General features: G+C 38.0%; 1 long non-coding RNA gene across 1 annotated transcript in view; it reads left to right on the forward strand.

The window, feature by feature from the left end:
• The first annotated feature begins 463 nt into the window (after window positions 1-463).
• Window positions 464-26,033, forward strand: part of LOC123283912 (uncharacterized) — a 35,487-nt gene continuing 9,917 nt past the window's right edge. The window contains exons 1-3 of the long non-coding RNA XR_011503297.1: window positions 464-544; window positions 16,424-16,520; window positions 19,067-19,131. This is a non-coding gene — a long non-coding RNA (uncharacterized lncRNA). The remainder of the gene's footprint in view (window positions 545-16,423; window positions 16,521-19,066; window positions 19,132-26,033) is intronic.

Genomic DNA, 26,033 nt, shown 5'->3' on the forward strand with positions numbered 1-26,033 from the left:
CAAATTCACTTTTTTTGGTGTATAGTTCCGTAGATTTTAATCCATGCTTAGATTCATGTAATCACCGCTACAATCAGGATACGGACAGTTCCATCACCTCAAAACATTTCCTCATATTTCTCCTCTGTCATCAATCTGTCCCTCTGCCTACCCCCGGTAAGCACTGATTCTTCTAACTGTTATCTGTAGGGAACTCTGTCCTACACTTGTTTTTTCCAGAATGTCATTTGAATGGAATCAAATAGTACGTAACCTTTTCAAATTGACTTCACTCACTGATCATAATGCATTTGTGTTTCATCTATGTTTTTGTGTGTATCAATAGTTCATTCCTTTCTATTATTGACTTACATTCCATTATATAGATATGCTATGATTTCTTTATCCATGTACTCATTGGAGACATTTGGGTTGTTTTCACTTTCTGATAATTGTTAATAATGCCACTATAAACGTTTGTATACAGGGTTTTTTTTTGTGTGTAAGTCAGTCTTCATTTCTCTAGGGTAAATACCTAGACATCGGTGGCTCACGACATCAAGTGGTAAGTAGATGTTTAATTTTTTTTACTGCAATCCCCCAGATTATTGTTTCCATTCAATCTTGGGAGAGGGAACAAGGGTGGTTAAAAAGCTTCCCAGTGGCTTCAGGGAGAGGCTCAGGTAGAAGTGCTAACACCAGGGGGATGCAGAGGGCCCCTCAAAGTCTGGAGATCTCTAGTCATGCTTGAAAGTGAGCCTTTTGAAGAGACTAACCTGGGGCCAGCCAGCATGTGGAGCTAGTCAGGTGGTTGCCCATCTTCCTGATGAATTTCACCTGCTCTTCTGGGAAGTGGCTCTCCAGGGAGATGCAGAGATGTGGGTCTGTGTGGGCAGTACCCATGGCACACAGATCCCAAAGGGTCTGGGTCAGGTTCATTTCCAGGTCCATGGCAGCTTCCGTGGCACCCAGGGTTTTACCCTATTCATCTTGGGACTGCTTCCACACGTCCTGGCAGAGGATGTGGCCACCACCCCAGTTTTGCATCTTCTCATGGAAGAAGTGGCCCTTGCAGTACAGAGCTGCATCGTAGCTGTCAAAATAGAAGCTCCAAGAGAGAGGTAGGTGTGGGAGGCCTGTAGATGCAGGTTGACCAGGAGGTTGGCAGGAATAATTGTAACAAATCTGGGAGCTCATATTTGGTTGGCAGTAAGGGGCTAACCACCATAAATGGTGTTGGCTGGGCCCAGAGGAAGGGGATTATCGAGAAGATGGCCCTGTAGGTTGCAACTGGAGAGGAGGTTGGAAGGTATTCAAAGGCTGGAGGAAGGGGGTCCCTAGGTCTGTCCCATCCAAACACTGTTGAAGCAAGAGACAGATCCATGGGACCAACGGGCATGCTGACTGTGTATGTTTAATTTTCTAACAAATGTTGAAACCAATTGCCAAAGTGGCTATACAATTTTGGGTCCTAACCAGAAATACATGAGTTTCAGTTGCTCAGTACTTGGCTTTAATTTCATTTCCTTAATAACTACTGATGTTGGACCTCTCTCATGTGCTTCTTTGCCATCTGTATTTCCTCTTTGATAAAGTGTGGAGTCAGGTCTTTTGCCTGTATTTTAAATGGGTTATTTGTTTTCATATTGCTGAGTTTTGAGAGATCTCTCTATATTCTAGAAAAAAGGTCTTTCTCAGATATGCAATTTGTAAATATATTCTGTCTGTCTGTTGCTTGTCTTTTTTCCTCCTACCAACGTCTTTCAGAGAGCTGATGTTTAAATTTTGATGAAGTCTAATTTAGCAATTATTTGTTTTTTGAATTGTACTTTTGGTATCTAAAAATACTTTGTCTAACCTCAGTTGATGAAGATTTTCTCTTGTATTTTCTTCGTTAACCTTCTTATTACCTGGTTGGTTAGTTTGACATGACACCGTTTGACCGTCTCTTTTACCTATATTTCTACATCAGTGCTTATGTTCTTCTTCCTTTGTCTATTTTTACTTTTCCTACATGTGTTCTAGATGCATTCTTTCTACTTTGCCAGAATATCTCATTTTTATATACTATTCTTCCCCCTATATCTCCAGCCTCGTTGTAGTTGTAGATCTTCAATTCAACATAGTAAATAGTAAATGTTCATTATCAGTGCTTTTTCCTGATGTTTCTCCTGTTACTTCTTGGTTGGATGAAGCTCATTCTCTAGAAGATTTCTTGTAAAAGGCTTATAAGTGCAGTACTTTCTGAATTCTTGCGCTTTTAAGACTGATTTGCTATAGCCCTGATACTGGAAATTCAGCTTGGCTGGATATAAAATCCTTAGTAGTTTTCAGTTTTTTCTTTGAGTTTTAAATGCTTCTCCACTGTTGCCTTTCTTTTTTTGTTGTTCTTGAGAATCTTGGTTAACATAACTGTTTTACTGTTAAAAATAATTTATTCTTTTTGCCTTGAGGTCCTGTGGATTTTTTTCTTTCCTTTAAAATCTGATATTTTGCAGGGCTGTTTCAAATTTGATCATTCTGGGTAAACGTCTCCTGGTGCACAGTAGGCCCTTTCAATATATAGATTTAGGTGGTTTTTTTTTTTTTTTCAATAACTCCAGCATTTTTTTTTTTTTTTAAGATTGGCCCTGAGCTAACATCTGTTGCCAATCTTCCTTCTTTTTGTTTTTTTCTTCCCAAAGCCGCAGTACATAGTTGTATATCCTAGTTGTAATTCCTTCTAGTTCTTCTATGTGGGATGCCACCATAGCATGGCTTGATGAGCAGCGTGCGGGTCTGTGCCCAGGATCTGAACTGGTGAACTCCAGACTGCTGAAGTGGAGTGTGTGAACTTAACCACTATGCCACTGGACTGGCCCCAGATTTAGGTTTTCTTGAATTCTAGGTTTAAATATTCTGTTCCATTGTTTTATTTTTCTTCCTCAGGGACTCCAATTATACATAAGTTGGCTATTTGCCTATCTTGCATTTCAGCCGCTTTCTCTCTTTTTTTAGTTCTTTCTTTAACTCACTTTCATTTTCTTGATTTCTTTCCTGCATTTATTCAATATTCCTTAATAATGTTTTATTTGAATCTACTTTCCTTTGGACACCTTATTATTTATTCTTCATTTTGGACATGTTTTGTCTATGTAATTTCTTTCCTGAGTTCTGCCAAGTCATTGCATTTCTTCTTTTTTGTGCATGTATTTCTGTACTTAGTTTTTGAATTTCTTAATTGTGAATTATACATCTATATCTCAATGCTTATTTGCAGATATTTAATTCAGCTTTGAGAGTTATGTTACAATTTCTTCTGCCTTGGGGTTGTGTGTAAGAATTTTTGTCATTTGTAATATGTTGATTTTCATTTTTTATAATAGCTTTGTATTGAATTGGTCTTATTTTGTTTTTTATCCACTTTATTGATGGTTTTCCTTGTTAAAGTGTGCCCTCTTCAGGGACCATAATAAAGTTACATATCTTTAGTAGATAAATTTCTTGGTGGGGAGTGGTGGTGAATGAGGAAGGAGAAGAGTTTACTTGTCCTGTGATGGTTTATATTTCTGTATGCTTCCTAATTTGTCCCTCTTGCTTTCCTTTTACTGCCACATCTCTAAGGGGTATCACCTCTTCTTTATTTACCTACTTTTCCCCAAGAAACAGTGTTTCTTCAAAGTTGCCAATTTCTAACTCACTCAATTTTAAACCCCTTCCCTGTAGCTATTGCTGTGAATTATCTGGTCCCAGACCTGTGTTCAGTACTTTAGCTCTTAGCATTGGACTTTTTTCTTTCTAAGGGTTATTTTGTCTGTGCTTCATTTAAGTTCTCTGGTTCTTCCTTTTTGTACGTAGACGGCTTAAAGACTCTGCTCGTTCACCCTCCCCACTCACAGTGTTGAAGGCAAGGTATGCAATCTGCTGGAAATAGAAGTTCATTGTATTCTCTGTCTCTTAGTGATGCTGAAGATGTGGGTCAGGTGTGATTTGATTTGCGCTCCTCTTCCCCCTTCTTCTCTGCTCCTCTTTCTCTCCCCCCATCTCCTCCTCCTCCTTCTTTATTTTAAAGTTGTGTGGGGAGATTCAGATTTAGGCAGCCACTCCTATGGCCAATTGGAACTCCTACTTTCACAATTAATTGACACTTTTTCTGGGTGTACAATTATTAGTTGGAAATCAGTGTTCTTCTATTGTCTTCAACATCTAGTGCCAGTCTGATTCTTGATCTTTTATATGTGATATACTTTTGCTCTCTGGAACTTTTAGTATTTTCCCTTTTCCCAAAGTTGTTGCATTTTCAAGGTGAATGTCCTGCTGTGGGTTCCCTTTCCTCTATTGTTTAGGTTCCTAGATGGACCATCTCAATCTGAAAACTTAGGTCTTTCAATTCTGAAATATTTTTTTTAACTTTTTATTAAGATTATGATAGTTTACAACCTTGTGAAATTTCAGTTGTACATTATTTTTAGTCATGTTGTAGGTGCACCACTTCACCCTTTGTGCCCTCCCCCCAATTCTGAAATATTTTTTAGAATTATTTCATTAATAATTTCATCTCCTTATTTTTTTATCCCCCCTTCTCATCCTAGAATTATTATTCAGATGTTGAGCATTCTAAATAAATCCTTTAGTTTTCTTTCTTTTTTAAGGTCTTCTTTAGCTTGCTATTTCCTCTCTTTCTTTCACTCTCCATCCCCTCCTTCCCTTTTCTTGTGTTTTCTCTAATTTTATCTCCCCATCCTCAAATCTTTTATTAACTTTTAATTCCAACCATAATATATTAAATTCAAATATGAAGTAAAAGGGTATAGAGTGAAAAATATAGAGTAAAAAGTGTTTTGTGGGAATTTTACTTTGCTGCACTATCTCAATCACCACCAAGCTGCATTTTATTTTGCTTTGCTTTGTCTTTTGTATTCTATGTTAGAGTTTTGCCTTAAACGTTTAGTAACCTTGGGTTTACCTGCTTATGTTAGTAAGTGCGGCACTAAGCAGCTGATTGCAAACTGTAGGTATTTTCATGAGACTTGTTGGATATGGGCTTTCAGTAGGAGAGTGTGGTTTGATTATTTTTATTAGGGAAACATCTGATATCATAATCATTAAGTCTTTTTTTCCTGGGATCCTCAAATTCCTCAGAGAAAAAATTTCCAATCCCTTACTGTTAGCTGTGAAATGAATAAACTAAACGACACCCAACAACATGGATGAGTTTCACAAGTGTAATATTGACTGAAAGAAGCAAAACAATGGAATTCATACAGTGCAGTTCCACTTTTATAAAGCTCAAAATTATGCAAAGTTAAATGTGTCGGTTAAGACTGCATATATAAGTGGTAAAATTATTTAAAAGAGGGCTTCCTTTGGAGTTCCTTGAAAGCAGAACATAAGTCACAGGCTTGTGGCAGTTAGTTTATATGGGAAGAGATCCTACGAAGCAGGCTAAGGGAGTAGGGAGAGTGAGAAGGGAAGGAAGACCAGCTAATATAAGTGTGTTTTTCCCAGGCCACGGCTGAAAGCCAGTGCCTCTGAGGACTGGACAGAATGCCTGCCAGAATTATCTATATGATGGACTGGAGGCTGGGATATTTACCCATCAGCTCCCATTGTCCATTGATACAGCCTCGTCCTCACGTGTGTTAACCTCCCCTCCTACGCTTCATGCAATGACCGAGCAGGCTTGCAGAACGTCTTCAGGCAGGAAAGCTGAGAGATGCAAGCCAAGTACTTTAGGTGCAGTAATGTCAGTGTAAATCTGAGCTCACACCTAGCTGTCTGACACAGCTGTGGTTGCAATCAAGCTGGACTGAGGGATTGTGGCTCAGGGCACCAAAAGTGTCTGCCACAAAAGGCAAGATCACAATTAATAGCAGACAGTATCGTGGTTACGTCTAGCAGCGAGAGAAATAATTGTAACAGAGGTGTAAATTGAGGGTGTGAGGGCTTTGAGGGTCCTATAGCATCTCATGATTTTTCTTGTGGTTACAGATATTGTTTTTTAACTTTCTAAATGGATATATATTTATAACACATTCTTCTGTGTTATGACGTAGCCAATAATAAAGAGGAAACTAGACGGATGGTAGTGGCCTTGAATGCCAGACACTTGGCCTCATTTCTCTATTCAAATTGTGTGTGATGGGGCTGGGGGCATTAAAGATTCTATTCAATGAGGAAACATGAAAAAAAGTGATACAAGAAGAAAGAATTGTGGTTGTGTTCAGAATGGACTAAAGCAAAGATGGATAGCATGGAAAGCACTTAGGAAACTGATTATACAGTTTAGATGTTTGGCAATAACGGTCTGAATTGATGTGATGACAGGGCAAATGTGGAGGAAGGAGTTGATGTAAAAGCTATTCAGGGCAGATAAGTCTGACTTGATGGAGAAATCAACAGGTAAATCTCTGAGACTTTAAATCTCATCCCTTTTCTCAATCTCACAGAACTGATCACACCATTTTTTGGTGTACCACCACAATACTTTGTACCTTATCCTTAATCTGATTATAGCTCTTATCTTATCTGGAAACACTAGTGTACAGGTATGCTTTTCTATTTCAGGGTAAACATCGAGGGGAGAAATTGTGAGTGTCTTATATACATTAGTTGCTTGATGATGTTTACTGAATTACCAAATAAAAGAATGGATTAATGCGTGAGAAATATTTGGCCTAAGTGAAAATTAAATCCATGCTGGGTATTTACTTCATCAATGAGAGCCTTTGCTAATGCTAATACATAGCTGAATAGGGAATAGGAGAATTGGAAAAATGATTAGTAGCAGAGATGAGATTAAAAATATATGTATATTGGCTACTGCTTCTCCCATAAAACAGCAAAAGTGTGCTCTTCCTTGACTCATTCTTTTAGGCAGCTGTACAAATAACACCAATATTCTCAGTTGTTCTTTTGACTTTCACATGGTGGATAAGGATGGACCTTCACAGACTTTTATTCTCTGCTGTGAAATTGAGCCTGTGTGTGAATTTGTCTCTCCTTACTCCCTTCTTAATCCAGCTCCCTGTAGGGGGAACGAAGGGATTTGACGACATTAGACAGAAGTTCACTATTAGTTGAACACAGAATCACCACTTTCATATGACAAATATCACAACACTATCAATAAATGTTGTCGAACAGATGGGTGAATGACTGGGGCATTTTTTGGTCACCTCCCTTGAGTGATCTAGTATATTAAGAAGTACCAGCAGGGTAGGATCAGTGAGAATGGGCATTGGGACCACTTTAGACACCCAATGTCAATCAGATCAACTGCTACATCTGGGAACATGGTCTCAGAGAGGTTACTCAAGACCAATGTCCTGAAACTAAAAAAAGGGAAAAAATACTTCCCAAAAACTATGTCAAAGAAAATGATTTCATAACCTATTTTTTTGCAGATGTCAGAGTGAATGGAGTTAGCAAATAGGAATCGAAGCAGTGTGTGCTTTGTCCCAGCATTGTTAAAATTAGATCAGAGTCTGGGATAAGATCATTAGCAACAGACATCGATTTTTCACATGGTAACAAATTTGGAAGCTTAAAAGAGTGCATAAAACTGGTTTTCTCCATTCAACATTGTCCAGACGCTCTCCCTCCTCCCCACTCCGCTGTCTTAATGACTCCTTGACCATTTGAAAAGAGCAGGATAGTTAGAAAAAGGAAATGAATAAAAGGAAAAGAATAGAAGGTGAGGGGATGTAGCTTGGAAAAATGTACTAGTAACAGCGGTCTTATTTACACTAAACACTTGACAGTATTTTAATAGATGCAATATGAGGGAACTTAAGTTGCATCTATTAAAAATACCTTCACGTACTAACATGAATAAACTATTTCACAAAGAGTAGTTATTGAATTTTTGGAGAACCTCATTTTTCACAATAGAAATGATGCTGAAAACCTTGGTAGTATCTTGTAATAAATATAATTACTTGTGAATCACTTCATTTTATTTTATACTTTTGTAATAAAATTTTCTTTTGCTTTCTTTAAAATTGTTACTTGGCTAGGAGAATAATCAGTAAAATTGAGACTACAGAAAAAACGGATTGTAACTTCCATCATGATTTGCTTTTGCAAGCAACAAAAGCTACTGATTTTCCTTCTTTGAATAAGGTGAATGAGTTTGGCTAAGGATGGGAAAGATTTGTAGGTAGGGGAGGGCAAACAGAAGGGCATGAGGAACAACTTTTATTTGTTTTGGGGATGGAAACAGGGCAGATACACCAGCATCATCAGTACTATGGTTTCCTGAGCTTTGGATACTGACATAATGCCTCCAATGGATGCCCAAGACAGCTGTGGAATAGAGCTGCGGGCACACTCCTGATCTTCTGGTCTACCCATTTGCCCAGTTTTTCCTCTAGAAACTTGCTGTCTCCACCCCAATTTCATCTCCTCTGCTCCTTAATCCCCCTGCTGCAAAGAAAGAGCAAAACGTTGCTTTGAGGGCTAAGATTTCACCATATGCACAAGAATGTGTGAGTCTGGAAGAGTGGAACAACATGTTTGCATGTGGAGGCCACTGGTAGATCATGTTTAGTAGAATGGGATTTGCAAGAGAATAAAGGATGGATTATGATCTCCAACTGAAATCAAAGGAAAGATTTTGTAATTTGTAACTATTCTTAGTGTCAAAAATCTCTCAGCATTTGGCTCTAGGGACCATTTCTACATACAACATATTTGTGTTTGCTTTATGTAGTGTGAAAGCTTTATACAAATGTCATTATTATGAGATATTATAGTTTCAGCAAGATTGTAGGAGATCGTGGATATATGGTGGAATGTCTGCTAATTTCTCTTAATCTGCATACTTTATGCTGTTTTTAAACTAAAGTAGGATTTATTTATTTTTTAATCCTCTTTTCAGATTTCTATATTGTAATACCTTTCAGCATCTATGAAAAATATAGAAAGTCTGGTTATTGTTCACTAACCTATCATAGCACATGTTAAAAACCTTGGGGTCTTTTTTTTGGCCACTCATCTTCCCCATGTAGTAATGTATTTTAATCAAAAATATTCTCTAGATATTTCTCTTTCTGTATATTTTTAAGCATCCTCCTATTTCTCACATCATTGCATTATACCTAAACTACTACAGTAGTTTTTCTGTTGCTCTGTCTTCAGCATTTCATCCTCAAATCCACAGATGTTAGAACTGCTCGAAGAGTTCAACACATTTTCCATCATTCAAACTAAGTGTAAAGGGACCTACTTTGCAGCTGAAGTAACTTTTCAAAAGAACGAGGGAATATTATCCTTAAAGGAAGATAACATGATTGTACACCAAAAATTTAACTGGAGAATTATTAGAATTAGTAAGAATTTGTAAAGCAGTCAAGCACAAAACAATATGCAAAAATCCATGATTTCCTTGTCCTCCAGGCGCAATGACAGATCTAGTTGTGCTCATGTACCCGATGAAAATGGTTTCATCACCTTATGCATCTCACCAAGTCCCTTATGGAATCATGGCCAAGCAAGTGTAGGTCATTGTACACTTTATTTCTATAGGCTAGACAGGGAAAAGGAGAGAGTTTCTCTACCCCAGGGTAGTTGAGTCTTGCCTTGTCAGTTGCCTCACAAGGAGAGATCTGGGCCCTGGCGGGTCTGGTCCAAGGGTGCAACGCGCTTTGGCTGAACGATCTTGAAGGAGCAGAGTCAATTCTCAGGCTGCCCAGGAGGCCAGCCCAGCAGGAGGATGATATAATCTAGTTGCCTGAAACTCACTCAGGCTGGATGACTAAAGTAGATGGAAGAAGTATAAAAGGAAGGTATATATTAATTAATTATATTAATTAATATAATAGTTGCTTCAACTGCTTTCTTAAAGTTTTCCTTTAAGAAAGAAAACTTCACTCTTCAAAATTGAGTTTACGTCATTTTTCAAAAGCACAAAAAAAAAATGTCAAACTTCTGGTCATGTCCCTTAAGTCTGACACTTGAGCAGATGCCTTTGGGTGAGACTTTTCTTGCCTCCATATCTTTGGGAAGGAATGGGAACAATCCAGTGTTCTGTCAGATGGCCTCTTGAATGACTCTTTAAGTGGCAGGTGAATACTGAGACAATCATGGACAATTCCAAAGTAAAAACTTATATCATTAGATCTCACACATCACATATCAGATCTATGTCTACTATTCTCTGAAATGAATACAGGTTATATGATATCACGTTTTTCAACACATTCTTTTAGAAAGTTATTAAACTTTGATGCATAGATAATAACTTTATCAAGTGAACTATATAGAGTACAGTACAGTAAATGAAATAGAATAGGTATTACGATTCTCAGCTAATTGCAAATAATCCCACACCACCATTAAGAGCAATGGAGATATAATTTTGATTAAGGTCACAGCTCAAGATGGATTTGGGAAACAGTGAGTCATTGCCAGATTAATGAATCAATTTTCTTGGGGTAAAACTTCTACAGATATTTTTGCCAACTCTGCTAAAGATAAGAACTGAATTAATGTATTCAAAATAGCTCTCATCTTATTGGACCACTTTTATGTGGGAAGGATAAATTTTTTCACATGAATAAGAGTTCTAATCAGGGCAAGATCTTCTTAATATATAAGTAAAGTGTTTCAACATCTGATTTCATCTTTTGTAAAAGTTGCACTTGCCAAAAAGTTTGACGGGGTTAAACAAAGGACAAGGGCCATACTGATAATAAAATATAATAAAAGAAAAGAAAAGAAATTTTAATAATTTAAGTTAAGGAAAAAGTTAATCGAACCTGGTGACTATTGATGCGGGCTCGGTGAGTCAAGGAGTCGAAAGAAAGATTTCTGGGACTCTCAAGTTCTGGCAGTAGTGCTCTTTTATTCAGAGAATAACATGGAGTAGCATAGGGACAGGACCCGGCTAGTGAAGAGCTGCAGCATGGGGACAAGACCCATGGACAGTAAGAGCTGCAGGCATGGGGACAGGACCCATGGGCAGTCAGAGCTGCAAACATGGGTTGAGGGTAGGGCTAAATTTAAGGCATAGGTATGTGAGTTATCTCTTTACAAGACAAAGGAAAGATTATGTTAAAAAAAAGTCATTAAAATGGTATCAGTGCAGGTGGGGTCTGGTTATTGGGTGGTCCTATTACTTTAGATAAGAATCAGATCGGATGAGTTCAGGATATCCTATGCTTTCCAGGAGGATGATAGAGATCAGTATGTAGGGCAGGACTCCTTGGGCTTCTTTCCTTGGGGGAGGGGCAGCCTTGATCTTCATCAACTATAAATCCAGCTTCTCTCAAAATACCAATAAATAGGTGTAATTTATAGGGGTTTAAAAAAATGTTGTAGTTAGACTATTGGGGCAAATGTAAGGATGTAGGGGTGATGAGGTAGTAGTTTTGCAGACTATACACACCTAGAGAGTTGCAAAGTGTCCCTGGCTGAAAACCCAGGGAATTTTATTGAATTATTTAGAGAAACGACCCGACCTAGGTTTTTAAGATAGTTGGTAGTGAGATATGTTCATATTATAGTTTTGATGAATTAATTGAAAACAACTTAGAGATGCCAATATTGCCTTGGTTCTTCTGAGAACTGTAAACTCTTTGTTTACTATTCAGTTACCTAAAAAAAAAAAGCAATGCATTTTAAAGTCAGCACTAATAAGTGGCAGTGGAGTCATGCTGTCTAGCAAAAATAAAAAAGAACGAGGTCTTGGAAGCTGCCTTTTTGTGGTTTAGGCTGACTTTTAAGTCTCACCGGAAGTTAATTAAAATGAACTTTTTTTTGGCTTTTAAAGTTTATTTTATTATCTTTGAGTTTACTCATTTAGCGGCAGATGCCAGAAAATTCCTCAATCCATGGTACTAATTGAAAAGCAACTCTTCAATCTGGGTGGAAAGCTCAGACATTCCAAATATCTCTTTTTAGTTGGATTAAAGGGTTTGCAATCTAAATATCTTGATTTGAAAAAAATGTGAGGAATTTCAAGGTTTCCAATCTTAAAACCATGAACGAGAGGGTTGACCATGCCAAGCTTATTCCTCCAAATTCTTTTGGAGTTCAAAGGGTGTGGTCTAGACTAGGATGCCCACGGGGCAATATCCAGGGGTTTTATATATATATAATCTGAGTGTATCCTGATTTTAAAAACATGTATATTAGTTCATATCCTGATTCCTTTAGGGAACCTCAGTTTGCTTTGATCAGTAAGTCTCAGGGTCTATGATATTTTTCCTGGCTGGCCCAGTGAGCACTTAGACTTCTGCCCTTCAAAGATAACACTTGGGGTGGCGATGACTATCTCTGTGTGGGGGCAGATTACCAGCAGTCATTTCACATTGTGCACCTTGGGTGTTTGTTTTGATGTGGCTTCAGACAATATTTGCACTTGTCATTCTTGACTCAGGGTTAGCTTAGACTTTTCTCAAAACAGAATAACCTCTGTGTTGTAGCAACTTACTTGCTGCCTACAAGCGTATCAAGTTTGAGACCTTCCTTTTGCTCCTTTGAGGGGGTTTCTTTTTCCTTTCCTTTTAGCGTCTAGTAGTTCATGTCACATCTCAGGGTACCTCACTGGATAATAAAATTGACGACATCCTGGGGATGCCTCTGCATAGTGCTTAGTTTAGCAAAGCACCGGTTTTTTCCTCATAAGGGATAGCCAGGCTGTGCAGAGTGAACCACTGATTTTTACTCCAACTTCAGTGACTTAGCCTGGCAGATAGAAGACAGTGAAGAGACAGAGGCTGAGACCCTGGGGAATGTGTGAGGTTGAAGGAGAATTAGCAGAAGTCAGAGGAAAAGGTAGAGAGATTTGTAGGGAAGATCAGAGTAACACACGCTGGTCCAACTTCAACAACTAAGGGAAAGAGTTCCAAGCAGAGAGTGGTCAAGCCAAACTTTATTGCTTAAGAAAGTCATAAAAATGGTTGTAATGTGGAGACCAATCCCAGAATAAAAATCATTTTGTGAACACTTGATTGGGATTTCTAAATTTAATCATTTTCAGCTGTAACAACAAATGTTCAAACCACATAAGAAGCTTTGGCTTCACATAGTTAACAGGTTTTTTCTCCCTATTCACTAGTTTTCTTTCTTTCTTTTTGTTTCATGGTGCATCATAGTCGCATGTCTCTAATTTGCCTTCCATTCAACTGTCATTGTAACAGAGGATAGCAGGGTGGCGAAGGAAAAAGTTGAACTTCAACACTTGAGTTTCAATCCTTGCTTTTACAATTGCTAGCAGTGTGACCCTGGACAATTGCATCCACTCTCTGAGTCTCATTTTCCTCATCTATAACATGGGATATCCATACAGCACCTACTACGTGTTTTCTCTAACATAGGAGACACTAGAAATGGTAGTTGCTTTTATCACAATGATTACTATTTTGAAGGTGGGGGCAACCTGATATAAAAAAGCATTTAGTGAGATTTTTTAACAGATTAAAGGGAATGAAATAAAATCTAAGGGTCAATATAGAGCAAAGACGTGCTGCTTAAAATAAAATCAGGCCGGTACTCTAATTTGACATACCTATCATATTATGCCATAGACCTGCACTCTCTAGCTTATCTGTGTTCTGGTGAATCAAGCAATGGATCTCTTTGGGGTGTGAATAAAGTCTTCCATAGGTTATTTATCTAAAAGTAACTACTATAAAGATAAATAATGTGCCCTACTTCTTTATTCCTGGCTTAGAGATCGTCTGAGCTCTGTATGGCCTCTCAGTTTTCTTTTGGTTTCTGTGGGTTTCGTAAGTTTGTGTGTGTGCATCTGCCTACCTGGTACCCAGGGGGTAATGGGGAGGAAAATCGGTCCTTTTGCATCAATTTATACAAAGACATTAATTAAGAAGCGTGTATAGCTTTAAAACACTTCTAAAGTATAGTCTTGTAAAAGTACATTACCACTTGAAGTATCGTTCTATTTCTTTAGAAAATCCTTAATTTGTTTACATTTGTGTTACCCAATCACTTTGTGAGGTCTTTTACTTTTTATACAAGCAAAGTCGTCAGACCTACATATTTCATTCTTTGGGACTGTTTTGAAATAAGCATACACTTGCTGACACATGTTTCTGCCACATTCTTTGCTTTCCCTGATAGGCAAGTTCAGACTTAGAAGGCAAAAGTCCAGCGGAAAGTACCGGAACCGAGGGAAGAATATTTGTCTAACCACCCACACCACAGAATGCTTTCTTGGAATCTGCTAAATGTATAAGATGGTATCCTACTCACACACACGTAACCTTTGCCTTTCTGAAAGTCAGATCTGATTCTACATGGAAATCACAAAAACAAAAACAGTGTTTTCTCAAGTTATATCAGATTTGTTTCCTTCCTAAAAAAAAAAAACCAGGCTAGTTTTAAAAATTATAAACTGTCCCACGTCAAGCATCTAACCATTCCTGGAACTTGGCTTTGTGACCTCAGTTTTTAGCAAAGGCCGTGCAGGCTTTATTTATAAGAAAAACAACTTAAGGGTGATGAAGAGCTATAGAAATTAAACTAGTTTTTTAGTGTATGGAACTTTCCTTTTGCTATTCCTTAATAGTTTTCCTGACTGTCCTGAAATGAAACCTGATTTGTTAGGGTTGTCTTTGACCTCTGCCTTGCCCAGCCATGGACTCTTTATAGCACATTATGTTTGATCAGTCTATGACCTTCTCACCCAATCAGTCACTTTCTCTGTGGCAATTGCTGCCATTTGTTTCCATGACACCATTCTTGTATTCTTCTTCTAGCCCTTCCAACTACTTTTTATTAGTCTCCTTTACTCCCTTTTTTTACTTTACTTATTTCATAATTATTGGTTTTTCCCTGGGGTTCCATTCTTGACCCTTTTGTGTCTATATACATTCCCTGGGCAACTTCACTAAGCCGTGAATCAAAGTATCATGTGGACGCTGACGAATCCAAAATTTCTATCTCCAGCCCTGTCCACCTGCCCTGGACAACTAACCCAATGTTGTGCAGACGGTTTAAAATGTCCAAAGTACAACACATTTTCGTACTTTTCTCCACCACTGCCCTTAAACCTGCTTATCTTCCTGTATTTTCTATCTTACAGCATCACCGTCTATCATGGGACCCCCTAAAATCTTTTTTAAGTTAGGCTGTGCCATACTCCCTTCCCTCTAGGACCTTGCCCACATTCTTTCTCTACCTGGAACATTCTTAGATGTCTTTTCACTTAGTTAACTGTTAAGCATCCTACACATCTCATGCTAATTCCTCAAAGATGCTCTCTCAAATTTATTTTTAACCAGCTGCTTCAAAACTAACTTTTCCTTCTTAGAATGTATTACAGCCTGAAGCAATACACATACTTGAGTGACTATTAGATAAATGACTATATTTTTCACTTACCCACTGTTTCCAAGAGGACAGGGGGCATATTTATTTTGGTTCACCATTTTATCCTCATCCACAAGCACGGTCCCTGGCATATGGAAGGCTCTCAATAAATCCTCTTGGCTATTGAATGAGTGACTTCTTCTTGGCACCTCCTGATCGCCTCCAACTTCAATTAGTTGCCATATCCCCTTTCTTCTATCAAACCATATATTTTTTTCTTTTCTTTTTTTTTTGAGGAAGATTAGCCCTGAGTTACCATCCACTGCCAATCCTCATCTTTTTTGCTGAGGAAGACTGGCCCTGAGCTAACATCCATGCCCATCTTCCTCCCCTTTACGTGGGATGCCTGCCACAGTATGGCTTGATAAGCAGTGTGTAGGTCCAAGCCCGGGATCTGAACCAGCGAATCCTGGGCTGCCAAAGTGGAGAGCACAAACTTAACTGCTTTGCCACTGGCCAGCCCCAAATCACATATTTTTTCAAATCTGCTGCTTCTTCACCTTCCCCAGACCAGTCCCTGGAGGAGGTCCTCAGCATCTCTTGCCTACCATCAGCCTCAACTCCATCCACCAAACTGTCAGTATTGTTACTTTTTAGATACAATTACAATAGATATGCTCTCCTGCTCTGGCATCATTAATGACTCCCAAATTTCTCTAGGAACAAATATAAACTTCTAGTTTAGCCTGGTCTATGAGATTCTCAATAACCTGACTCTAACCTCCCTTTCTAATATCATCTTACCAACTCATTCACCATATGTTTCAGTCACTGCGGAAGTCTCACGTGCCATCAACACTCCATATTCCTCATTTTCTCTGTTGGTTCCCTCTGCTGTTTTGAGCTCCTCCTTCATCTTTGTTTTGGATTCTAACATTTACATGAATCTAACAATTTTAAATAATAGAACTCCTACTTTGGCAGCGTATTACCTATCTACATATTTATAGAGAGCACATTTCCTAATGCTGTATTAGCCCTTGGATGCAGTTAATGAGTAGAGGCATAATATGATGGTAAGATAATTTTCTCTGACTTTAGATTCCACCTTCTTTTTGGCTAAGAGGACTCTGGTTCCATTTCCAGCATAGTCTCACATTTTCTCCCAATCATTTTTTATTGCCATCAGTTTTCTGCCAGCTGCATGCGGTCACGTTTCCTGTATCACGCTTTGGCAGGCAGCGATGCTCTGGTCTGCTCCAACTGCGGTTGTGCAGAGATTGGTGGTAAGTATCCTCTTATCACATGCATTGATCTTATTTGTGAGTCAAAAACCAGGGTGACCCCATTTTCTGGTTTCCTATACTGATGGAGTACATTTCTTGATTTTTTAATATATTTCCCGCTCTTGAGGAAATTGCCACAGAACTTTGAGAGGCTGGCTCAAAAGACAACTTAGGTAGCCATCCTCCACATTCCAAATCAAGTCTTTTCCTTACTCCCAGGCAAGGTGCCTGGTCTGGGTTGTCACTCTGAAACTTTCACCTGAGGAGTCAGGCTGTGGAGCCAACTGCAAGTTCCATCTCCTCCAAGCATCGTTTTCCTGTGGGTCTTACTGGATCTTCAGGCAAAACAGTTCTCCTGCTAGATTTCTTAGCTAGCTAGCTTATTAAAATAAGTCATGGACTGAAACCAAGAAACAGAAAATCTCAATAGAAAAGATATCTTAAAATTAAGGCATAAATGGTTAGCTTTTGAGGGTCTAAAAATAGATTATCTGTTGGTACTAGAAGTCTCAAAATTATTTCCCAATATGTCCTCTGATATTATTTAATAAAAAAATTGCTAATGGTCCCTGATATCCTGCAATAGATAATTTATGAGGAGGTGCATGTCAGCTTAGTTTGACAATTTATGTATGTGGCTACTAGTAAAGCAGATTCTGAATCTCTTGAAGAACCAGGGAAAGAAAAAGAGGTTCTCATATACTCAGTGAGGATATTTCTGCAGTTACTGGTTTGAGTGGATTCCCTTTGTAGAGTTTAGCTTGAGGGAATTTGGACTTACTCTAATATGATATAGTAGGGTGAAATGTTTTGGCCATCTGCCATTTAATGAGATATTGGTCTATAATCTATTTAGCATTTCTTCCATCCTTTTTTAAAAAGAAAAGAGGGAAATATGATCTGTATTTAGATTCATGGTGATTATAAATGATAGAAAACCTTTTGTTCAGGAGAAGCAGAGCTTTCCATTATGCTGAACACTGAGATAAACATTTCCTTTATATGTTTGTTACAAAAACAGATGTAATATAATATAGTGGATATCTACAGTATATATATAAAGTGTATAATCTACAACTTGCCTCTAATAGGTATAAATGTAGTAATATTCATATGGGTGTCCTTATTATGTCCTTAAGGTAGACTGTGGAATTCAATTCAGTAAAAGAAATTCTGCAAGAGATAAGCACAGTCTATGTGTGTGGATATGTTAATCTAGCAAGATGCATGAAATTTAAAATTTCTTGAATTTCTTCACGGAAAAGTAGAAATTACCAAATGTGTTTAGGAACTGTGTTTACAGAAAAATTACACAGAAAACATAGCTGCATTGAGGATTAAATGTTTTTATAAGCTAATTTAGCAAAATGACATAATTGCATAAAGATTACTGGAGACAGTGAAAAATATATAAGGATATCATGCTATCACAAAATCAGAGGTGATCTGTGGATAATTTAATAAGTTAAACTTCAATAGAATTTTTCTCTGTATCATGTTCATTCATTATATTAGATTGGTTATCAGTATTAATCAAGTTAAACAAAGTAACCAAGTTTGACTTTGCTAGACCTTTTTACATCCTAACTACCCTTCAAGATCCAACTGAAGTCCTACCACCCCCTAAGTCTTCTTTCTCCTCTTTGTTTACATGTGTGGTTTCTATTGTATAACATACCTAACTGTACAGTTCTCTACTTGAATTGTTTATATTATATGCATAGTCCTATTGTAGTTGACAAATTATCCTAATACAATACAATTCAATAACACAAAACTTTCAAACAATTGCCTTACATAGTTAAAGCTGAAACTTAAGACCAAGACCCATACACTCTATCTGGAAACCCAGTAATTTTTCTTTTTACATGAGTGCATGATGAATATGTGGGTGGCATAAATTCATTCAAAACTGAATGAGCCTTGAAGGGCGAGCACAAGGTGGTAGAATTTTATTGAGACATTGAATGCTTTAGTTTCAGCCCTTCTCAGAAAGGGCTCTGCTTGAGTCTATGTCTGTGTCTCTGTGCAAAATCATGTCCATTGATATTTTTCACTATTACAGGTATACGGGTTTTACTGAATATTGTTTTATTATTGCTTTCTATTACAATGCCTAAACAGAATATCATTTTACTATATCTACATTTCCTATGAGTCTACATTTTATATAAATCATTAGATTTTTGAAATATCATACTATATTTTAGCTGTGAGTCTTGATACTTCTTAATTTTCATATTCCGGATACAGTACACAGAAATTTCAATGGGATGTCACTGTCTCCATTAAGATTCTACATCTCTGTCCTGGAATTTAATCCATCATTGAAATTACAATTATGTGTAATGAACAAGCTAACTGTTCTAGCATGGAAACATGAAACCTCATTTGTGATAATAGGATATGACTTGTCTTCGTCCTCTCACTTTTAATAATATCATAATGTTGATGCCTCTAAATGCAATTAGCATAAACAGTCTTAAGAAATGCTTTACTCTACCAGAAAACATGGATTAGACTTTCAATTATTATTGTTTTTCCAGACATTGACTTTTGGGGCCAGGCCAAATGGATTTCTGGTTCTTGGACTGTGCTAATCAATATAACTGTAAGTATATGTTTTCAAGATTAATTTTATGACGGATTTTCTGGTCTTGATGACAAGAATACTTTTCCTCTTTGGTGTCTGTTAGAATAGACTCACTTACTTTTGGAGAACACTAGAGGGTAAAAACTAGATGGTGGTAAGAGAAAAAATCCTTTTCCTCTACTTTATTCCTTTTCCTACATGTAGATAGTGGGAAATTGAGTTAAAAATAAATGTTTCACTTTCTCACTCATGAATTATTCATGTGAAGTGAAAAGGCAAGAAAAACATAATATGGGAGATTGATCTGCAAAGAAATATTAATTCAAAAGAAGTTTAACTGAAATATTTTAAGAAATAACCAATAACTTAAATATATTTAGCTGAAGGTGTATCCTAGATATATAGACATAGCACAATAATTTTACATGGAAATGTACTGATAAATACTGAGGGCAGAACCTCATTTGAGAGAACCTGGACCTCGAGCCTCCAGTGCCTCTGGAGACCTCTGAGGTCAATGTGTGACAGCCTATGGCTTGACTCGGGTCTAGTGCTTCCTCTTCCTGCGTAAGAGAGTGAGATATCTCTCTCACTAGCTGCTGTCTTGGCTAACAGAGTAAATGTGATTTCTGTGGGTTGGAGTAAATGGGGTCTGAAGTTAAATTTTGAGGTTTACTACGTCCTACATGGGGATTAGAGATCTTTAACTTAAAATTTATAGGAATTTTGAGTAATTTCTCAATTTCTGGAGATTTTAGAGTGCTCAACTGGACTGACATTTGTTCCTGGATCTTGTCATCTCAAATACAGCATAGAGCATTGTCTAGAAATCAGACAAATTGACATATCCTCTCTTTGTGGATACGTGTAATCTCATTTTTTATATTATAAATATAACAAATATGTTATATTGAAAATATAATGTTATATTGTAAATATTTGCTTTTGGTGTAGATTCTTTTTTAAACCTTGGGAACTCTGAAGAACGTTGTGTATGTATGAGTCCATGTGTGCTTTTGGTAACTTTGTGAATATTCTTATGGAAAAGAAAGAGAGGAAGGAAAGAAGGGAGGAAGGAAGATGGAACACTGTGCATCTTGAAAATAAATAAAATTAAGATAACGAATGCATGGTTTAGAGTACATAATAATTATACTCTGAGTTCTAACTTACTGAGTAAACTGGGATATCATATTCATAAAACAGGCATTAATAATGGCATCATGCTGACTTTAAAATTTATACTAATAATCCTCCACTAGAAGCATCCTTTAAATTAAGCATCTATTATATACTGCACCCTTCATATGGCATATGTGAATGTGGAATTATTTGTAATTTACTTACATGTATATACTACTAGAATTAGCATTTTATAGGTAGATCAGGTCTAAGAAACCATGTAATCTTGGCATTGTAAGTTGGTTTACACTCTTGTGTTAACACTGATGAAATAGTAGTGGTTGTGTGGAGCATTTCTTGAGAAGCATTCTGGGGATGCATTTAGAACAGGGAAAAAGAGGTCTATGATTGATTACTTGCATCTGCATGGACCCAGCATAAAGAATGGTGGCAGGTATAGTAGGCATTTTGATATCTCTAATCTATTTTAACATCCTAAATTTATGTGGAAAAAAGCCCCAGACATTTATATGTTGACTCTGTTATCATATGACATTCAGAGATTGTGCAAGGTATTCCCATATGCCTAGATAGTTAATTTTTACGACAGTCTTTTAAGGTAGGTAAAATTTGAAACCCAAGTGTAGATAAGAAAACTGATGTTGTTTAAGTCCACAAAGCAAGTTAGTGGCATGTCTAAGATCTAACCAAGGTCTTCTGTCCTCCAGGCAAGAATCTTTTCCACACTGAAACAAAAGATTGTCACTGTATGAGTAAGGAATGTCTTTGTGAGTAACAGAGAATCTGATTAATAAATGACACGTTAAGGGTGTCATAAATTACAAGGTTCCTATTGCTGCTGTAAATTACCAAATTCAGAGGCTTACCAAAAAGTATCAAAAATTCAGAGGCTTAAAACAATACAAACTTATTATCTTACAGTTCTACAGGTCAGAGGTCTGAAATCAGATTTACTGGGATAAAAATCAGATGTCAGCAGGACTGTGCTTTTTCTGGAGCCTCTGGAGAGAATCCTTCCTCTGTGTTTTCTAGCTTCTAGAAGCAGCTTATGTTCCTTGGCTCATGGCCCCTTCCTCCACTTTCAAAGCTGGCAGCTTAGCATCTTGTTTCCTCTCTGACCTCTGCTTCCATCCTTACATCTTTTCTCTTTGACTCTGACCCTCCCACCTCCCTCTTATAATTACCCTTGTGGTTCCATTGGGCCCCCTTGGGTAATCCAGGATAATCTTCCCATCTCAAAATCTGTACCTTAATCACACCTGCACAGCATAACATTGTAAACATAGTATATTCACAGTTTCCAGGGATTGGGACATGGACATTTGGGGGCCACAATTCAACCTACCACACATAAAGCTAGCGTGGATATTCCTGAGATAGTGCAGTAACTCATGAGCATACCAACTCATTTTATCATCAGTGACCTATGCTCCTTCCTTCTTTTCACTCTGCCATCTTTCAAGTTTTGGTCTATTATCTGGTGGTTGCAAGATGGCTGCCACTGCAGGCAGTATAGCATTTCTTTTTAAGGCAGGAACACGAGGAAAGTGTGAAGGCAAGTCCTCTTCTTTTTATTCAGAAAATGAAGCCCTACTGAAGAAATGTCCCCTCTAGCTCATGGGCCAGCACTGTATCACAGGGATACCTCTACCTGCAAAGGGGAATAGAAACTTGGATATTTCACTTTTTAGTCTCTCTCTTTTTTTGGGGCGGGGGGAAGATTAGCCCTGAGCTAACTGCTGCCAATCTTCCTCTTTCTGCTGAGGAAGACTGGCCCTGAGCTAACATCCATGCCCATCTTCCTCTACTTTATACATGGGACGCCTACCACAGCATGGCTTTGCCAAGCAGTGCTATGTCCACACCCAGGATCTGAACCGGCGAACCCCTGGCCACCAAAGCAGAATGTGCAAGCTTAACTGCTGCGCCACCGGGCCGGCCCCTATTCTCTCTTTTTGAAGATAGCAAGGAAAAGAGAAGATTCTGAATGAATGTGCAGTGAACCAACTTTCTATTGGTCAGGATTCCTTGTTGCAAACAACAGAATTCACAGTATTTAATTTAAGCAGAAAGATTTACTATAGAATATCAGATTACAGAATATCCAAAAGAAGTAGAGAACTAAGATTACTAATTCAAAGACTAATGACACAGGTAGGATCATACCCAACACACCACAGGACTTTTCTAGCAAAAACATCTCGGCTGCTACTGTCCCATGTTTGCAGTGGTCATTCATGAATCTTGGATTTGGATTCCAGAAGATCCTTGACACTAACACCACCACAGCATGTGCTGAAAGATGTCCCCATCAGTGGCCACTTACACATATTGCTTCTATCTGCATCCAAATCTCAAGTGCATCCAACTAATGAAACCTGGACATATGTCCATTCCTAGCTGCAAAGGAGTCTGGAAAAGGTAAATCTCTTAGACCAAGTCCTCCAGAAAGCAGAGCCTGAGACAAGGATTAACATGCTGACATTTTATTTGAGAGACACAGATTCAGTATGGGAGGTAAGAAAAGAGTGGAAGCAGAGCAAGGTGCTATGATGCATTTCTGTGTTGTTTCTTGCTCAGCATATGTGCATTGGCATGCTGTTCTTTTCCAGAGCAACCGAAAAGAGTAACTGATTCAGGGTGGTCCTTAGTAAGGAAAGACAAGGAGAAATTTATCTGTGGGGCTTCCTCTCATATACATTTCCTATTGGCCAAGGTCAACCTCACAGTGGGCCAGTTCCCTCATATGTCTAAGTTGTATAACTCAGGACACTGGTGAACATTTGGGAAGCTAGATTCCACTCCTGGCAGTGTGGCATTTCATCCAAGTAAGTGTGGGGCAATTTAGGGCAGATAGGTTTTAAATCTGAGAGATGTGGACCATGTGGTCCAGAGCTTCATCTCAGGGCAGTGACATAATCCAGAAATGGGTAGCACCTTTAGAAGGAAGGAGGCCTTTGAAGGAATTTAAGTATGCATGACAGGTTTTTGTCCTAGACAGTAGGGTTTTTGGTTTCCATCTTAAGAAGGCTGTTTTCACAATGTAGAAAACTATCATAATGTAGGAAAGTGTTCACAAGATATTGGGCAGCCCCCAGTGACAGATGTCCATTGCCACCAGCCACACCTGATCACCCAATTAAACTGTGTCTCCCATGTCACTTCCTTTATGGCCCTCTAGTTTCTTTTCTTCTTTTCGCTAGAACTTCTCACAATTAAGCTCCATGATGGCAGTACTGCCTGTGTTTTTTGATCACCATCATATACCTAGGAACTAGTATAATGCCCAGCACGGTATAAGTTTGAATACATATTTGTTGATTGGATGACTGAATGAATGAATACAAGAAAGCAAATGACAAGCTAAACATTGAGTGGCTATCATCAGAATTAAGATAAATAAAACACTCTTAGACTGGGATAAATTTTCACAGAAGAGGTGGGATCTGGGTTAGGTGGCAGCATATAGTTTTAACCAGAAGAACAAAGAGAGTAAGAAAACCATGTCTAAAGATACATATGTGGAAATGCTCTTAGTTTGTTCATCAAATTTCTTGCAAACATATTTACACATATACATGGATTTCTGCTGACCTCTAATTATTTTCCTGACTTAGAGGTCCACAAAACATTGTACTGGAGAGAATCAAACTTAATTCTATCATGTCCAAATCTCTCCTGAGAGACATTTTCCTTCAGTGACCTGGGAAGCTGAACTTTCTTAATTGGATTAGTGGCATTTTGCTGTTTCAAACTGAAACAGGATCCACTGGCCTAAACCAGCTAGTGCTTTATAATCTGCACCATCTATTCTGCGGTCTTTGCCGAAGTATTAGAGCTAACCCGGGGAGACAGGAAGTGGCATTAGAATTCTTTCTGTTTAGCCCCGCTTAGAGATGTAATCTGAGATACAGATTTCTGTATCAGAATCCGTCTTTCCTGTGAAGCTGAAGTCTGCAAAGAAAAACCAAAAGGAACTTTTCCGTTAGTCAGGCTCGATATTTCCTGGGCACTCAATATTTCAAAGGAGACTTAGATTCAACCCATTTGCCCCCAGCTATTTTCTCATTAATGAGAGAGTGAATTCTACAAACCTTAATCCCATTTACCAAAATACCAAAGCAATCTGTACCTTATATCAAATAATTATGTCTGAGGTAAGCTTAGGGAATTTAGTCATTTGTAGAGGGTTGTTTTTCCCATAACGAAGTCTCCAAATAGAATTATCAAGTCTATCAAATGTTAATTTGTCAAGAAAAACAGAATAGCTAATCAGGAAAATTAGATTTATATTGTAAATAGAGTATTATCCTGAAGGCTTCCATGTCTCCAAAAGGAAGTATGACTGAAATATGACTGAAGGAAAGTCTTAATCAACCAAACTGTAGAGTCATTTTCTCTTCCATGTACTACAGAGTCTTGCTCTGGGGTAGTGTTTGGGAGAATACCACCACTACATTTTCGGTTTTCTGCAGGATATATAAGATATTTATATGGACCTCCTGACTTTGGGATCCTGGTCCTCAGCTGTGAATTGTTTCCTGCAGAAAACGCCCCCATTCGTATAGCAGACTAGGGAAGGTGGCTGCTTAGCTCTCTTGGCTATCCTGGAGAGAGATGGAACACAGCTTCTGTCCCTGCACAAGGGCAGAGGCCAGACTGCTGGCAGGATTTCCAGGTTTCCAGTGGATGAGGTTTCCTGCAACTTTTCCCTTAGAGAGTAAACATTGACCACATTATAATAGATGCTCTGGGTACCTAATGCCCTCCCCGGATTTCTAGGAATCTGAGGGCATTTACTCCATACTCTATATTCTGTCCAAGTCTCTCATCTCCTGTTCTACCCCACCTCCGGTGTTTCTGCTATAACATTGGCCAGGTGAATTTTAATTTTGAGAAGCTGGCCTGAGATACAACTTTAAATTGCTTTTGTGAAAACCAATATCTGTTATTTACACTGTCAGTAAGTTAGTTAAATTTTAGGGCAAGAACTACAAATGTTTCCCTGCATCCCAAAGGAGACAGGACGACAGAGGGTGGTTTGCTAAGAGAATGACATTAGAGGGAAAGCTGCTGACACTAAGTCTCTTTCTAATGAAAACTCGGAAGACTTGCCTCACTCTGCTCCTTGGCCTGTAGCTGACCGTGACTAGCCATGGGAAGAGTGGCTGTGTCAGCCATTTCCCTTTCCTCTAGTTTTCAGTGGAATTGACCAGAAACTGAAGGAAGCTTACAGCGTGGCAAGTGCCCAGTCTCGATCGAATAGCCTTGAAGATCTGCAGATTAATTGGTTGGAACCTTGGTTATTGGAAAATCAACTGAAGTTCTTCCCATTAGGATATGCTGGCCTAACTCCACTCATTTTTTTCTCTGTTCTCTTCCACACCACCATCCGATGCCCATTCTATGCTTTATGCTTGCCTTCTTCCTCTTCCATCTTCTCTTTTTAGCTACCCTTTTTTTAATAGGTATTTTAGGAACAATATCTTAAGATTTAAAAAATGTATATTTATTTCTGCAACCACAAAACAAAACATCCATAATCCTATTTCTCAGAGATAAGTATCTTTGACATTTTCACCAGTATTTTACTATATATATATATTCATTATGTTAGTTTTGTAAAATTCAAATTATTCTGTGTATTTTATAACAGTATTTTCTAAATATTTCTCTGGTAAATAATAACTTCTATAATATGATTTTTTATGACTATGTGCTATTCCATTGTATAAAAATTCCATTACTCTGTTATTTTTTATTTTACCCATTTGATA

Source organism: Equus asinus, chromosome 1 (genome assembly GCF_041296235.1).
Source record: "Equus asinus isolate D_3611 breed Donkey chromosome 1, EquAss-T2T_v2, whole genome shotgun sequence".
Lineage (NCBI taxonomy): Eukaryota > Metazoa > Chordata > Mammalia > Perissodactyla > Equidae > Equus > Equus asinus.